Genomic DNA, 14,603 nt, shown 5'->3' with positions numbered 1-14,603 from the left:
TCTGTTTATAGGAGAATCCCACTTAAGGCAATATTTTGGGGTGTATTATATGGCTTGTGTGTGTGTGTGTTTGTGTGTGTGTGTGTTGTGTATATAGTATAAAGCAATAGGAATATACACCAAAACAGTAACAGTGCTTCTCCGTGCAGTAGGATTAGAAGTGATATTTATACTCCTCTGTGTTATATGATTTATTTTTGAGGACAGTGTGTTATTTATGGAAGGAAGATTTGTGACCTGGTAAGGCAGTACAGTGGGTCTCCTGGGTACACTGAGTCCTCAGCTGAGGAAAGATGTACTTTAGATGGGGAAAGGAGAATGCTTGCAGTTCATACACTGCCTTCCTCCAGTAAGATCCCCCTTTCTTGGCAGGATACAGGCTGAGCATGAGCCCCTCAGTGGGCCTGCAGTGAGGACCTGGAGCAGGCAAAAGTAAAGGAAATGAGCTGGATCTGTCAAAAAAAAAGAAGAGAAAGCTAAGGCCCCTGACTTTTCTATAACATACCAATTTAGCACACAATAAGAACGATTTACTCATTTTGTTTCTGGGTAGAAGACCTTTTCTGTCATCTTGACTGCTGTTTTTCATAATTGCTTTTAAAAAGGCCTAATCCATCTAAAATAACTGACATCCATGGGGTGCCTAGGTGGCCCAAATGTTCAACTCTTGGCTTCCACGCAGCTCATGATCCCAGGGTCCTGTGATTGAGCCCCAGGTGGGTGCAGAGCCCTCAGTGAGGAATCTGCTTAAGACTCTCTCCTTCTCCCTCTGTCTCCCCCCACTCCCCACCCCGCTCTCTCTCGCTCTCTCAAATAAATAAAAATAAATCTTTAAAAAAAACAATGTAAAAGAATATGCATATCAATGTCTTTATATCATGATGGGGGCATATTTATTAGTGTAGAAGAAATTCACATGAAGGAATGTCAGCATTAAATACATATTATGAAAAGAACACAAACCTTAAGGAATATAATTACAGATTATTTGGACAACCTTCTTTTTTTTTTTGAAAGAGTGATTTATTATCATATCTCTATACATATTATTTGTTTCAATATTATTTGTTTGAATTTGTTTGAATCTCTATACATATTATTTGTTTCTCTACTTACTCCTTAATAATTAGGGGCTGTTTTTGTTATAAAAATTAGACATCTTGTTCAAAATTTGATTTTCACTCATTAAATTTATGAACTACAAGATAAGTAAAAGCCATACATTTCAGTTGCGACCTTCATTAATGTCATGGATTTTTTTGTTAACTAAATTTATACATAATCTTAATGTTTATCTTTTTCTACTCTAAAAGTCTGTAAAAGCAGAAAAACACAAGTTAATAATGAGCCACACTTCCTAATGCACTTTCTGTCTACCATATACACATTAGGTCAACTAGAGAGTGTTTGAACACTTTTGTAGAAAAATATAACAATATACATTTCGGTAATTTGATTATGAAATATAAAAAAACAACTGTTGGATCAAATTTAATCGCCTTTGTCATTGTGCTACTTGCACTATTCTATTGATCAAGGGAAGTTTAAAGCAATATCTACATGACTACTGAATGATTCTATGGGGCAAAATTATGTTTTAGAAACATGAGTCATAAAAACTGCTTTGGCGGGCCGCCTGGGTGGCTCAGTCGTTAAGTGTCTGCCTTCAGCTCAGGTCATGGTCCCAGGGTCCTGGGATCAAGCCCCGCATCGGGCTCCAGCCCCACATCAGACTCCCTGCTGGGCAGGAAGCCTGCTTCTCCCTCTGCCACTCCCCCTGCTGGTGTTCCCTCTCTCGCTGTGTCTCTCTCTGTCAAATAAATAAATAAAATCTTAAAAAAAAAATGCTTTGAAATTCTCTGTGAGGTGTAGATTCACATTATTTGATAAAACTGAATCACATTCACATATTTAGCTTAAACTTTCATACCAAACATAAACTGATATTAGGCATAAACTACATTGAAGCATTTCATGTATTAAGAAAGTATAAATGTAAAATACAGTGCATGGATAGCCTTGGGTACAATAGAGATTAAGCAGGATTTATGATTAAGAATAAATTATTGCAGTGTGAACATGGGGTTTTGTTTACTGGTATTTTTGCAAAATCTGATCGGTTGTTCCACTAATGGAACTTCAGGCAAAAAGCCTGAAGCAAATATATTAAAATATAGGCTAGAAAACGTATTCTGTAATAGGGCATTTTTATACAAAGTTCTTTCAAGCTAATAGTAAATAAAATTTTAAATATTTCATTTTAGTAGAACTCAAAGACTGAAATGTTTAGAGCGAGGAAAAAATGCTATTGGATTGATCTACTCAATGTCAGTTTTTGTCAATATGTACAGATTGAAATATTCTTAAAATAAGCCTATAAAGCATAAAGATAAAGCTTAGCTTGGGGAAATACTAATTGCCAATCAAGTCTGTTTATTTAAGTATTTATTATAGAACAATTTGTAGAATAATTTGGCGAAGTCTACTTACCTATGTTGTAAACTGAGATATGCATTTCATTAAAAGTTAAATATCAAATTAAATTTTCTTATTTGGTCCAAAATTTTTTTCTTTTTTGGTACCAAAAATTCTCAAGTCTATGAGAATAAACTAATTTTTTGTGTGTTTTGTGCATATTAACAATATTTTAACAATCGAGTGTTCTTTCCCTTTGACCATGTCATTATTATCTATACTACCCTTAATTTTAACGTTGAAAGAATTGATAAGAAAAATTCAGTGAATGTAATATTTTTTTTAAAATACATCCTCGGTGGGGCGCCTGGGTGGCTCAGTCATTAGGCGTCTGCCTTTGGCTCAGGTCGTGATCCCAGGGTCCTGGGATCGTCAGTGTCAGGGAGCCTGCTTCTCCCTCTCCCTCTGCCTACCACTCTGCTTACTTGTGCTCTCTCTCTGCCAAATAAATAAATTTTTAAAAATCTTTAAAAAAAATACACACTGTTTTTTTCTGTATTCTTGGAAAGATGTCATACAAGAGCACCACCTAAAAAGTACCAGTAATGTACAATTTATGATCATGCTCCCTTCCTAAATTTCTTAGATTTGTAAAGAGTATATATTTTTAAAATTAGTTTGTATTATGGATAGGCAGTGATCAGGCCCATCATTGTAGAGTGGTAAAAAACATCTGTCCTGCAATTAGATTGGCATCACATCCTTGTTCTGCCATTTACTGACCATATGCCACTGGGAAAGTTAATGATCTGCTCTTTGCCTCTGATTCCTTATTTGTAGAATGAGCCAACCATTAACACTTTGTGGAGTTGTGGTGATTAATGTATAAACAATATTTTGAATGGTGACAAGTAGAAAGTGCTCAATTAATTTTAGGTATTATAATCAAAGTAATGAGGTAATAAAATACATAAGGTGCTCATGTCCTTCCCCGCATCACTGGTCCCTATTCCTATTTATGTCTTATTTTATTTCTTCTTCCTTAAAAATCTTGGTGACTTCTTTTTTGGAAGATTTCACCTTTTCATTGCATTAAATATACAAGCTTCCTTGATGTATATTATATATAAAGAACTTGGTACTTTGTAGCAAGTTTATATCATTTCTCTTCTTTTGGCCCAGTGCACAAAGTATAAATTCAGTTACTTTCTAATCAATCACTACAAGTATGTGGGTTTGGCATTGCATACTGGTTGGTTAATAGCTCTAATGATGTTCCCAGCGGTAGGATGGCTTTTTTAGCAGGAGTTTCAATCTTCACTAATATTCCTGTGCAACATTCTCTTTTATCATTTTGTCATTTTCCTGATGGATTTCCATACACTGAAGTATTTGTAAAATCAATCAACTGTCAATTTTAGGATTACATTTTTGTTACAAAAGGTAAGCTTTCTAAATGTTTCATTTCAAGCTTACAAATGATCACTTCTTTCCCTTTTATGAGAATCATTTTCTTCCCATTATAAAACAGCTTATAAAATCCAAATTCATCCTAAATTTCTTCTTCCACAAAGGTAGACAATAAGAAATGCGTCAGGTATTTTCAAGTAACTGTATGCTCCTCTAGGTTCCATTTCATCTATTATTTTAGTGAATTACTAAAACAAAACCAAGTTTTGAAACTTAAAGGAAAGCCTTTAAAAGTTCTCAGAATCAGATTAAGAGGATATATCTCTAGGAAATTTCCAATTAATATACTTCCTATGTCATCTTATTATAAACATCTAACAGATTTCATAATTAACTTCTTAAGCAATTAATTTAAAAAAAGGAGAATATAGGAAATTCTTTGTTTCAGATCCATTTTCAATAAGATACTTTTGGGTAGTTTCTGATCAAATATATTCACATAAATAAACTTATTGCATGTCTCATTAAAATTTGATGTTTCCCCAAAAATGTGATTTTTTTTCCCTCGAACAATTCTAATGCCATGTTTCTAGAAAAATAAAATTGACTGTTGAAGAAAAAAGAGCAAAGCAAATATGTACTGGACCCTGCTCAAAATTCCTTCTGAAACCTTTTAAGGGTAACTAATAAAGCTAGAGCGGGTAATAGGTCACAGGCATGAAATAAGATACTTATAGCCTTTGCAGAAAAACCACAGATATTTTGGAAATAACATTTTGATCAAAAGTAGCCTCATCTAAAATCTAATTCAGGGGGCACCTGGGTGGCTCAGTTGTTAAGCATCTGCCTTAGGCTCAGGTCATGATCTCAGGGTCCTGGGATCAAGCCCCATATCGAGCCCCACATCGGGCTCCCTGCTCAGCGGGAAGCCTGCTTCTCCGTCTCCCACTCCCCCTGCTTGTGTTCCCTCTCATGCTGTCTCTCTCTCTCTGTCAAATAAATAAATAAAATAAAAAATAAAATCTAATTCAGTCTTAACATTTTGGCACATATAAAAGCCTTTAAAAACCTGATGATTGGGGCGCCTGGGTGGCTCAGTCGTTAAGCGTCTGCCTTCAGCTCAGGTCATGATCCCAGGGTCCTGGGATCGAGCCCCGCATTGGGCTGTCTGCTCAGCAGCAAGTCCACTTCTCCCTCTCCCACTCCCCCTGCTTGTGTTTCCTCTCTCGCTGTGTTTCTCTGTCAAATAAATAAATAAAATCTTTAAAAATAAATAAATAAAATAAAAACCTGATGATAGCTATGGACTCACCCCAGAAAATGCACATCTCAAAGTCTATCCAAGGCAGAACCCAAGGTTAACAACAGTCTTGGTTCTGTTAACACATCAAATAGGATGAAACTTTACTCCTTAACTTCAGCAGTACATGCTCACAGCATTCTTGAGACAAACTGAGATTTTCTTAAAACTACTGCTATCCTAAATTTTTTTCACATCCATATTCCAACAACCAATAACAATCTCCTCGGAGTCCAATTTTCTCATCCCCATCACCTTGTTCTACAGGACCTAAGTCCCTTGATTTCTACACATTTTCATGTTTAGCCACCTTTAAGCAAACCACCTTCTCTAGAGCCCAATACTATTGTCAACCACTTATATTAATAGCTCTCTCGAAGTCCTTTCTTCCTGATTTCATCACCTCTACTCTGAAAACAACTCACTCTAAATCTATCTTAGGATCTATCTAGATCATTTCTATTCCAGGTGGGGTAGTGCTGCTAGGGAAAAAATATAGATATAAATATAGATTATAGATATCCCCAAATAAGTAGTTTATTGTCACCACAAATTTATGGTATTACCAGTTATCCTCTGAAATTCTTTTCTTTATTCTTGGTAAATTCCCTCTCCCACCATAGTTTTTCTAAACACATGTTTTCTTTATGCCTTCTAACCAACTCTTACCTTATTTAGCCATTGGCTGACAACTGTTCTTCAGAGAAGATGGGTCCTATCAGATTGGAAATACCCAGTGGTCTAAATTCCAAATTGCCACTAGAATAATCTTTCTGAAGAAGGAGAAAAACACAACCATTTCCATATTCTGGGAGGTGGTGGCAGGAAGAAAATTGGGAACCACTTTTATAATTGTAAGGAATTGAATTTTTCTGACAACTGAATGGTAATTTAATAAAAGATATCCAGGTTGAGATATCCAATAGTAAGCTTGATATTTATATTTCATAGCCTTTGTTTTCTAGGTTGAAGCTCAACAGAGAAATTTTATTTAATACCTAAATCAGATTACTATAGATCAGAAGCTTAATGAGCATGTCATGAGACTGGAATATGAATGATTTCTGAGGACATTCCATTTCTCAGAGACAAAAGAAAGGATGTTGTTGATGAGAGGCACTGATGGTCAGTATACTAATCTAATCCATTAGGAAGTGACATTCGTCACAGAGAAAAGAGATGGCTTGCACTGAACTGCCTTCCTGCCCTGTGGGGTAGACTGCATGATGCTTTTGACTCTCATTTAAGCCCTTGTTAGAGTATGAAACTTGATTGGACTTATGGTAACATTTTGACTGACAGCATAGTGAACATTTGTTATGTTTTTAGTTACCAGGCATCTGAACATCTTCCTTGTTCTGATAAGGTAAGCATATAATTTATTATCCAATCAGGACAATTTTAAGAGGAAAAAATATGAGCTATTAATAATTATACCAGCCCAGCCCACATAAGCCAGGACATATCTGGCGAAACTGTGTCACGCAACAACTCTAATTTTGAGTGAATTTCTATGAGACTAAATAATTTAATATAAAACAGTTTAAACTGGGATCATTTCTCTTTAAGGTTTTTACATCCTGGAGAAGCTTAACTTGAAAGGCTCAGTAATCAGCTTTTAATGCGATCACTGTACTTGTCCTTTTTCCTGATCTTTTAGGATTCATTTTAGGGTCTTGGCAAATTTCTAACAACTCCTAGAAACACAAAGAGTGCATTCTGCCCCTTTGTGGTAGAGTTTGACCTCCCATCAGCAAGAGGCCTTTCTCCTTACTGCAAAACAACAGCAACACAATAGCAATCACCAAAGAGCTTGTTTAGTTGTTTTTTGTTTTTTTTCAAAGGCCTGGCTACTCTCCTAGAATAACAGTTAATCCATTTATTCTCTCCTTTGGATTCATTCTCTTCCTCTATCTCCTCAAACCAGCAAGCATTGATAAATTTTCTTTTCCCTGCAACAGAAACAAAATAAAATAAAATATCTATGAAATCTTTGATTTGTCATTCTATCTCACTTCTTATAATGAATGCCTTCACCCCCTGTGGCAGCCACTTCTGGTTGCCAACCCAGTAGGCGAACCCTCTACTATTATTCTTCCTCACTGGAAACACATTAATTTTGTGTGGGTTGTCTTCTGATATGCAATCAGTGTTTCAGAAGACATATATAGCACTCATCTATCCTGAGGCCCTGGAGTGAATAATGAATGATCTAAGCCATTTGTAAAGGCCATATTAGTCTAGCCATTGATAGGTTTATGCATGAATATGTGTTCAATCCTTACCAATGAGTTGAGATTGAAATCTTGCTTCTTGGAAAGGTTTTTCTTGCTAGATAAAAGAGACAAGTGAGGAAAAAAATTCCCAGTACTCCACTGGATGATGTTACATCTGCATGTGATGCCTGGAATTGCCCAGGAACTTATCATGCATTAACAGAGTAAGACATCATTGGCAGGCTCAGTATGGCAGAAAAGAAAGGTGGAAAACACTGGGACTCCATTGAGCCCTGAATTAACTCACCCTGCAATGACCTTTCCTCTGGACTTCATTATATGAGAAAACAAAGACTTATTATTTATAAGTCTTTAGTTGGGTCTTTGGTTATAACTGAAAGAAACCTATCCAACATATCCAACTGTCTTATATAGGTAATTTAAAAAATATATTTGTCTGTATGTTGGCTAACTGAACATAATAAAAAAATACATATTTGTCTACTTATAATGAACATTAAAATATTATATATTTATAATAAACATTTAAAATAAAACAAACCAAATCCATTCAAGAACTGGGGATGTTACTATATGAAACCAAGTTATCTGGTATATAAAACAGTTTCTAATTTTCATTACCAGTGTAAGGGAAGGAAAAATTCTTCCTCTGCCCTTCAAGTTCTTCCAGCTGGACTAAAAATTAAATTTACATAAAACAGATTAATAGGAGCAAAAAAATCAAAGTTTTATTATGTGCCCATGAAGGCCCAATATTGAAATTGAGATCTAAAGAAATGACTGACGCAGGCAGTTTTTATAATTTTTAGACAGAGAGACAATGAATCTGTAAGGAATTAACAGGACAAAGAAAATTTAACTTTGGGAGCTTTAATTAGTAAGGAATTTTAAACAGAATTCTGGCTGGGGTAATAAATTAATAAAAAGTAACGGGTTGTTTATAGAGCCTTCTAATTCTAAATTTCCTACCTCTGGTGATAAGGATGTCTCTTTACTTCTTTGTATAGGAAAAGTACCTTCCACATGGGAGCTTTATTTCCTGCTTTCAGGGGCACAGATGAGGGTCTGAGTGTTCTTCTTGCATGGGCTGTCTCTTAAGTAACTTTTATTTAAAACAACCAATATTCCAAAGTAGCACATTTTGGAATAGACTGCCCTTGGCCCCTATACCAGAAAATCAGATTATTTTATTCTTTGGAAATACTTACATATCCAGTTAAGCATTCAAACTACCAAAAATATCAGTCCCATTTATCTAAGTGTTTACTTTTTCTTTTTTTTTTTTTTAAAGATTTTTTATTTATTTATTTGACAGAGAGATAGAGAGCACAAGTAGGCAGAGAGGCAGGCAGAGGGAGAGGTAGAAGCAGGCCTCCCGCAGAGCAGGGAGCCCGATGCAGGGCTCGATCCCAGGACTCTGGGATCATGACCTGAGCCGAAGGCAGCGGTTTAACCAACTGAGCCACCCAGGCGCCCCAGTGTTTACTTTTTCAAGGAAGTTGTGGCCACATTGTCAGCTGCCTTCCCTAGTAATTACTTTTTCTTTTATACAAGAGTTGCCTTATTTATTTATTTATTTATTTATTTATCATTTATTTATTTATTTTTGGGCTACAGTTTTTGTTTTTGTTTTGTTTTACTTTGTTTTAAGTAGGTTCCCCACCCAGTGTGGAGTGAAACACGGGGCTTGAACTCATGACCCTGAGATCAGAACCTGAGCTGAAATCAAGAGTCGGATGCTAAACTGACTGAGCCACCCAGGTGCCCCTTGGCTACAGTTTTTTTACCATTCACAGAGGGTCAGGGCCTCCATTTTCTGTTTATCTGTGTCCTGGAAAATCACCTTCTTTTCTTTGTTTGTTTTTCTTTTTTCTAAAGAATCTCTTCCCCAGACAAGGATGTTATCTTAGAAATCTTCTGACAGTGGTATGACATTCTTCTACCTGGATACTCTTCTTGTTATACGTCTCATTGCATGTTCTTATTAAACGTCTCAACTTTCACAAGCAAATGCCCAGCATTACATCCAGTTCAACTGTCTGGTAAGTCACTTAATCACACAGAAGAGAGAGATTCTAATCTCTTGTCAGGGCTATCACCTCTAAACCCGCTGCAACTTAATACTTCCTTGAGAGAGTAAATGCTAATGCAGGATTGCCAAAACATTGCAAAAATTTCATACTTTAAGACAGTTTAAAATTTTACTCTTGGATTGAACTGAGCATAAGCTTCTTGCTGATATAGTTAATTGCTAAGGTTTTGGGCAGGATGTTATTTGCTGAATTATAAATTGTTCTTTTTATAGAGATCTATGGACAAACTATCATTTGGGTCTCAATATCAGGAATTCTTATGCTTCTTTTAAACAAATGATTCACTTTTAACCTATAATTCCTGTAAGAAATTATGTCGTTCCTTCTTTGTATAGTTTTCTAGAAACCTCAGAGGTAATAATATGGCCCACATCTAGAAAGAGTCATGGACCATGCAATCTGTGTGTAATTAATCTCAGCCTTTGTTTCCTGTTTTTGTTGTTTCACTTTTCTTGTTTTCACCACTTTTTTTCTTGCTGAAATTTCCTCCCTAATTTACCATATCTAATACCCCCAACTCACTGTCATTCAATCTGTCATCAAATTGTGAAGATTTTTGCCTTTTAATCTCTCTTAAACGGTTTCATTTCCAATAAAATCATCTTAGGATAGTTTTCTAGCATCTCTCTTTTAAAACTGAGTTATCCACATTCCCTCTGGGTCCTCTAATCCATTATGCTCACTGCAGGCAAATAATCTTTTCAAAATGAAAATTTAATTGTGTGCTTCTATACTGTAATTCTGCTAAAACAAAACAAAGCACACATAAAAAATCTTCAAACTCTTCTAATTACCTTAAAAGAGGTAAAACCACCAAATCCTTGAGGACTATAAGACCAAAGGGAAACCATTTCCATCCTCCTCCATTACTAGCTAAGACTATAAAAGAGAAACTTCCATCCTCTTGGAAGACGAGACGGTGGTTTCTACCCTCCCTTCATTGTCCTTCCCTTGCTCTTCACCAAGGATGACATATTTATCTAGTTGAGAAGACTGGAGATGAGACTGAGTATACATATTTCACATTTTCAGCACACTTTCTTTGGTTCTCTCACAAACAAAATAAATGCAAGTCTCCCCTCAAGGGAAGCCAGAGGTGGAGACTTAGCAGACAAGAGTAGTGAATTAGATTCCCAGGGCTGCTGTAACGGATTACCACAAAGTGGGTGTCTTAAAACAATATAAATTTATTACCTCAAGGTTCTGGAGGCTAGAAGTCTGGAATTAAGGGGCTGGCAGGTCCATGTTCCTTCTGAGATCTATAGGGAAGAATTCTTCCTTACTTCTGGTGGTGGCCATTAATCCTTGGAGTTCCTTGGTTTGCAGTTCTATTGCTCCAAATCTCTACTTCTGTCATCCCATGATGTTCCCTGTGTGTGCCTCTGTGTCTTCATATGGCATTTTCTTCTCTGTATCTCTCTTTCATATGAAGACATGAGTGATACTGGATTAAGGACTCAATCTACTCCAATAAGACATAATTTTAACTAACTACATCTGCAATGATCCTATTTCCAAATAAATTTATATTCTGAGGTATCGGGTTAAGACTTCTGCATAGCTTTTTGGAGGGCACAGTTCAACATATAACAAGTAGAAAGCTGGTTCAAGGTGTTTCTCCAACTGGTTATTTAACAATAAAGTTAATATATCCCTATCATATTTGTGTGCATGTTTCTCAATTGTGTTAGCATTTCTGATGGAGTATAATGAGCAAATCAGCAAGCACCCCAAAAGATATGTTTGTTGCTAGCCACTTTAGAATTATCCCATAAAATGGTATACCTTTCCCTCTACCCTGCCTGTAGGGTTCTTTAATTCCTCAAATGTATCTTGTTTCTCTCCTGCAACCCCTTCCTCAACTGCCCACTCATTTCCTTAAGCAACACAGGACCTGGGCATACTATATCATTGATTGAGATACTTTCCCTCATCTCTCTTCACTTAATTAAATCCTACTCTTTGTAGTTTAAGTATTTCTTCCTCAATAAAGCCAATAATCCATGAGTCTGGTCAGATTCCTTTCTTATATACTCTCACACACAAGGTCCCTTGCCGTAAGAATCATTATGTCAATGTGATATTAGACATTAATTAGAAAGTTAACTAATGTCTGTCCCCTCTAGCTGCAATTTTCATAAGGGGTGCTGCCTGTATTTGATCACTAAATTAGCATCAATGACTGACAAAATACCTGGGACAAGGTAAACTCCAAGTAAATATTTGTTTTGTGTATTAATCGATGTTGAATTACTTTGAAGTATTTTCATATGTTAAGTGAATAGTTGAGATCCACCTTGCATTCTGGAATAAGATGAAACAGAAGAAACAGTAAGAGAAAGAATGAAAAGGAGAGAGAAGGAACAAAAAGTGAAAGATAAAAAGAAGGAGGGAAGGAAGAAAGGAAGAAAGGAATGGAGGGAGGAAGGGCCCGAGGGAAGGAGGAAAGAAAGCAAGGAAATACTATAAGAAAAGGGAATTTCCAAGTTGGTAGTGAGTCATGGCTCATTACCATTTCAAAATGACAAAAAAAATAGTTATGTGTGTTGTGTTTTTATCCCTTGAATACTTTTTCACATGTTTGCTTTTATCATCTGCACGCAGCTATGAGTTCTAGAGTTAACACATACGCTTGACATTTCTAAAGGCGTCAGATATGCCCTTGAAAGTGCTTTCTAAGAATTTTCATGATGTCAGTATGGGAGTTTTGAGTGCAGCTCTTTCCCTAAGACTCAGTATGTAATTCTGTACATTTAAGAACAGAACGATAGTCATGGCTGCTCTAATTTCAGATATTCTTATTGGATGTGAATGTAATATATCAAATCAGAAATTTGCAGAGTGAGATACATGTGGGAATTTTATTGCACACATTTGATATAAAACATGATTCACATAGGGCACCTGGGTGGCTCAGTTGGTTAAGTGTGTGCCTTCTGCTCAGTCGTGATTCCAGCATCCTTGGATCCAGCCCAGCTTCTCCCTCCCCCTGCTCTTGTGCTCTCGCTCTCTCTCCCTCTCAAATAAATTAAAAAAAAAAAAAGATTCACATAAAAACAGTGCATGCATGATTAAAAAAAAAAAAACACCCCATGCTCTTTGATTATTTAGTATACTTGCATGTATTGTTTTATCTGCCTTGACTGCTCTTCCTCTTTATCTCAAGCTAAAAAATATTTGTCATTGTTTGTGATAACGGAGAGAGTAAAATGGAATACGCATTGCTGGAGTGGTTATTTAAAATAGAGCAAGTGGGGCTTAGGCATGGCTTCTGTCTCACATTCTCAGAATTTTTGCTGAACTCAGCTAAAAGCCAAGGCATCTGCTGTATGTTAAAATGAACATAAATGACTTCCTCCCTAACACTAGCCCTAGCAACCAATCATATATAGATTAGTGTAACTGTAGCCATACCAGCACCAATCACATTTTGTTCAAAACAATTTATGTAAATTCCCTCTTTCCTCTTTAAAAACTTTAACCTTCTTTGTCTCACCAGAGAACACTTTCAAATTCAATCAAGTCTACATCTCCTAGATTGCAATCCCTAACACCCCAAATAAATGCACACTTTTTATTTTGCATCTTGCTGTTTTGTCGTTCGTTCATTCATTCATTTATTGGCTGATATTTGTGACTGCGATGAAGGAAAATTGAGTTTTATCTTGCTACTAGAGTTAGATAATGTACATTGTACTTTGCACATAGTTCTACAGAAATATTTTCATTTTATTCTAAATGGAGTTTTGTATATTTTTATGAGTGTTACTCCTACTTTGGTTTTTAAAATGTGAGTCAGTCGTTTTATTTTCATGTATAAACTCTTCAGTGTCTTCTCATTATATAATGAAATTGGGATTCCCTCCGTTGGGCAGCAAAGAAACATCTGTATTGTCTTGTCTTCTACTTCTTATGCCCCAAATGGAATCACTTGCTACAGTGATAGCTTTTTTTCTGCTCCTCAAACCACCTACCTCGCTTCTGCCTCAGGACCTTGCTGTTTCCTTGGGTGGGTTCTCCTCCCTGAAAAGACCTTCCAAAAGATCTTCACATGGCTTCTCTCCCTCCTCATCTCTTAATCACACTTAGGCTCCAGGGAGAAGTCTACCTTGACTAGGTTCTCAATAACACAGACACCTGTACATTGCTTTCACAAGACTTAAAACAATCTGAAATTACCTTGTTTAGAGATTTTATTTGATTTTTCACCTTACTGAAGTAGAATATGATCTCCATAAGGGCAAACTTTGTTTGCCTTGTTCACCATTGTAACTCCATGTGGTGATTGAAAATATGCCTACACAGTTTTGAGACTGCTTCAAAAACCGGAGCTTCATTCCTTTACTTTTGTGTGTGGACTGGACTAAACAACTTGATTCTAACTAATTTTTTTTAACTGGAAATGATGGTGTGTCACATATTATGTGAGATCATAAGAGGAACTACAGTCCTGCTCTCTCTCTCTCTCTCTCATCTCAAGTAGCCTGTTTTGGGGGAGTTAGATGTAATTTCTTCAGTCCAGAATGCTCTGGATTCTCTCTCCGTCCACCAGATAAATTCCTTCACATCTATCACATCAAATGTTACCTTTTTTTAAAGATTTAATTAATTAATTAATTTATTTATTTATTTATTTATTTACTTGAGAGAGAGAGAGGGAGAGGAAGAGAGCATTCCTGTGCATGAGTGGGGGGGGGGGCAAAGGGAGAAGCAGACTCCCCACTGAGCAGGGAGCACCAGTCAGGCTGATCCCAAGACCCCTGGGATCATGACCTGAGCCAAAGGCAGACACCTAACCGACTGAGCCATCCAAGCATCACCAAATGTTACCTCTTAAGTAAAATTATCTATGGCCCTTCCAGGAAGAGTTTATGAACTTAATGTATTTATGCACTTTATTGTTTACCGTTCAAAAGAACTTACTTCATTCTCACGTAACTTATTTGCTAACATGTATGCCTTTTGACTGGAAAGTAATACTGGGCAGAGGACATATATTTTCCCAAAATAATAGTGCCCACTCCAACTTCTGGCAAAGATAAAACAAAGATAATTGTTTATCGAATGAATGAATATTTACCCACAGAGAAGTATAATATTGAAGTAAACAGCCAGACTAAGCCTCCAAGTATGTGTCTCTGATACATG

The sequence above is a fragment of the Neomonachus schauinslandi genome, chromosome 9 (genome assembly GCF_002201575.2).
Source record: "Neomonachus schauinslandi chromosome 9, ASM220157v2, whole genome shotgun sequence".
Classification (NCBI taxonomy): Eukaryota; Metazoa; Chordata; class Mammalia; order Carnivora; family Phocidae; genus Neomonachus; species Neomonachus schauinslandi.
Note: the sequence above shows the minus strand (reverse complement) of the source record.